Source organism: Castor canadensis, chromosome 5, assembly GCF_047511655.1.
Source record: "Castor canadensis chromosome 5, mCasCan1.hap1v2, whole genome shotgun sequence".
Classification (NCBI taxonomy): domain Eukaryota; kingdom Metazoa; phylum Chordata; class Mammalia; order Rodentia; family Castoridae; genus Castor; species Castor canadensis.
In genome coordinates this window covers 63,701,306-63,705,458 of record NC_133390.1, presented here as the reverse complement: position 1 = coordinate 63,705,458, position 4,153 = coordinate 63,701,306, and positions in this window count along the sequence as shown.

Genomic DNA, 4,153 nt, shown 5'->3' with positions numbered 1-4,153 from the left:
CTTGGAATGGAGTCCATGATAGATGAAAGGGTAGACCATGGGAGATGAAATATTGGAAACTTATGACTTCCCAAAATTCTCTAATGCATCACCCACCCCACACTCTTGGCTCCCGTTCCAGTGTCCTGTTTCTGAAATACCTGGTATGTCTTGCCACATGTACCTCATCTATCAGCTTTCCTTGCCTAAAAGAAGAATTTAAAATAGAAGAAGCACAGTATGAATCCCTGATAATTATGCAGAAGATGAGGTTGATGATGGTAGCAGGGAGCCAGCACAGGATGAACCCTTGTGAGTATTTCTGTCTTTCCTTGAGTAGTGGAAAGAGTTCAATCACATTCATCAAAGATTAAAGTGCTTTGAGCTGCCCCTCCAGAGCACTTGGAAAGAGTCATTGCCTTCTCTCTCATCCAGAAGCAGCTTAAGTTTTTGCATCCATCTATTAATTTTCTACATCTGGTATAGTTTTTCCAACTTTGCACCAAGACTTCCTTTTAAAACTATTGGTTATTAAGAGACTTCCATTTCTCTTTTCTGAAGAAGTTTTGGGATGCTTGAGGGGTCAGAAAGAGGAGAGCATAGGGTCAATATACAAATTAGGATAAGATAAGTTTTATTTTCAAAACCTCTAGCCTCCTGCTCTGTAGCGTGTATCTGTAGAAATGATTCTAAAAATTAAATAGAATGCATGGTGGGAGCAAATCTGACAGAAAGAATGGTCTGAATCAGGTTCAATTCAATTCAACAAGTATTGATTGACTGCCTAGGATGTGCAATCACAGAGTTAGCAGGCTGAAAAGCAGAAAACCTACAGAGAGAAGAGGAATAAAGGCTTTATCTGTTCTACCTGAATCTTGACTAACAGTTTAATTCCTGAATTGTGGGAAATTTTTGCCTTCACAATACCATTTCCTTCTGCCCCTAGTAATGTTAGAAATGAGAAGCATCCCTTCTCATTTCTAATCTACTGCATTCAGATAAAATTGACTTAATTTCCATGACATTCAGATAAAATTGGGAAAGATCAATGTCCCAGGTGATCAGAGCATCACCTTCCCTGGCTACATTGAATGTATTATCACAGCAGAGCTGAGCTATTCCTGAGACTGTTTTCTATAGCCATACTTGTTCTCTCAAGAGTTTTTGAAGATACACTTTGAAGTCCTGAAGTTGCTAGCAACCATACTTCTACAAGAAGAGAGCCTGCCCAAGAAAAATTTGATTCAAAGACAATCCTGAAAGTCCTTAAAGAGAAAAACCCTACAACATTGTTTGAGCCCTTAGATCCAGGTTTTCCTGAAACCATTCCTCTCAAAATTCACAGTTGAAGAAATAATCTCCCCTTTTTATTAGCCTAGCTTAAATTAGATTTATTATTTTTTTGCAATTCAAAGATTCCTGACAAATTTATCTTATTTGATAAATAGGATGATTTTGGTGAACAAGGTGAATCCAAAGGAAGCTAATTTCCCTTCCTTTAACCTTAGTTAATTGAAAGAAAAGATAATCATTCAGACATAATATTTGTGATTCTTACATATAATTTTACACACATGTAATTTATGTTAATGTACCTTACCAGTGGGAAGGAAACCACAAGTAGATAATGTCTGGGCTTCTTTATTAATCCGGAATGAGGGCAACATTGTATCTAAAACCATTGATCAGGTATGTAAATTCATAAAGAATGAGAATGAAAATTAGGGTGCTTTTATTACTTAGTATATTCACCAATGATTTTTTATCCACTTTCACCTGATACCTCCTGATAATATAAATACATGTGAGTATTCACCTGCCCACAATTATAAGCAGTAAGGGATTAATCAAATTCAAAAAAAGATCAACAATTCTTCTTACCTAGTCTGAAAGATTCTGGGACAACATCAAACTCCTGTTGCAGTAGAATAAAGGCCACAATCTCAATAAACCTACTTTTTACTAGTGTGTTCAATATATGCCATACACCATGTTAAGAGCTTGATATTCCAAATATTTCACTGAAACTTCACAAGACTGTATTATAAATCTTATTATAGTTTAGGCAACCAAGATTCCTGAAAATTAAACTGCTCACCAAATGGAAACAGATTTTAAATCATCTACACATAATTACAAAACCTTGACCTCAACCCCTATGTTATTTCTCAGTTCATTTTCATCTTCATCTCCCCATCCCTTGCCCACCATCATGGTTAGCAACTGAACTCAACAGACTCTTGGGCCAACTAACTCAACTCAGTTTCCTGATATTCTTAACCTGCCCTGCTCCTCACAGCCCTCTTTGTTCACCTCAATGCTGGGATTCCCATATCCTAAGCTTCAGTGATTCAATCCGTGGCAGGAAGCAATTAAACAAAGAGAATCAGACCCTGGGAAAAGGAAAAGTCAACACACAAGCAATCTTCATGTCCAAATACAAATTCATTCTCCTCCTCTTTAAACCAACTCCTCCTCTAAAATGGTTTCAAGTTTCTATTTTATTGGAACAGCTCCCTTAAATGCAATACCTACTGAGTTGCTAAATTCTTCAGATTCTTCCTTCATTGCTTGTTTCCAATCTTACTGCGATATTTATTGTATTGCCTCTCTCTTTAGGACACTCTAAGCTCTTCCAACCCACTCTCTCTGTCTCTGCTTTCTTCCTCTCCAATTCCTACTGGAGAGTAAATTTTTTTTTTCATTTTTCTTTTATTATTCATATGTGCATACAAGGCTTGGTTCATTTCTCCCCCCTGCCCCCACCCCCTCCCTTACCACCCACTCCACCCCCTCCCACTCCCCCCCCTCAATACCCAGCAGAAACTATTTTGCCCTTATTTCTAATTTTGTTGTAGAGAGAGTATAAGCAATAATAGGAAGGAACAAGGGGTTTTGCTGGTTGAGATAAGGATAGCTATACAGGGCATTGACTCACATTGATTTCCTGTGCGTGGGTGTTACCTTCTAGGTTAATTCTTTTTGATCTAACCTTTTCTCTAGTACCTGTTCCCCTTTGCCTATTGGCCTCAGTTGCTTTAAGGTATCTGCTTTAGTTTCTCTGCGTTAAGGGCAACAAATGCTAGCTAGTTTTTTAGGTGTCTTACCTATCCTCACCCCCTGGAGAGTAAATTAAAAGACCCTTTCCATCCCATTACTGACCAGCTCAAAAAATTTCATCTGTTCTTATTATTTACTGAATAGATTGAAGAAATTTTAACATAGCCTCGAAAGATTATATAAACTGGACCCTGCCTACTTTCTCTCCCTTTACCTCCCTAATATACACATCTATTCAAAAGTGTTTGATTGCTGGCTTGCTTTTTCAACTCCATGATTCTGTTCCCATTGTTTACTCTGCATGAAATGCATTTTTCCTTATCTCTGCCCACAGTGATCCTATTTCATCCTTAAAGACCCAGATTACATTCTATTTCTTCTGAAACACTAACAAGAAATTACCTCTCCTCTGAACACCTAAGGAGCTTACTAACATCACTACTTATGTGATATTTATCCCATATTGCCTTGTACTGCAGTTACTTGAGTGGTTGTTTTGTCCTTCCCACCAGGTATTAAGCTTTTAAGAGTAGGACTCACAAATTATGGATTTTTATGCCCACTAAAGCCCCTGACTATTGCCTTGACTAGAAGATGTCACTGGAGGATGGATGAGGGGGGCTCCCACAGCTTCCCAGTTTCCATGCAAAATCTCAGGTCCTTGAGATCCACAAACATTGAAAAGCATTTGTCTCACAACAAGAAGTATCACAAGGTGAAAGTTTTAGCAAAGATTTATTTTAGTATAACAGGATAAAGTATAGACAAAAAGCGGGGGAGAGAAAGAGAACAACATTTTCTATTCCCCACACAGGAAATGGGAGCAAAGACTCAAAATGGTGAGCCCCAACTCTTAGTTTTATAGTAGAGAGTTGAGAAAATACATGTAGTCAAAGATAATGGGTGTGGGTGGCTGAGATGGCTGACAGGGAGGGGTTACCCTCCCAAATCACACCCTAAATCAGAGACAATAGGATGCTTTAGAACTTCCTTTTCCTGGACATGATTATTCTCCACCTTCCATGAATCCTTGCAGCTCCTTAATATCTCAGAGAGGAAGGCAGAAGCAGGTAGCTCCTCTTTGTCTCCCTGTTTCTGTAACTTAGCATCTAAA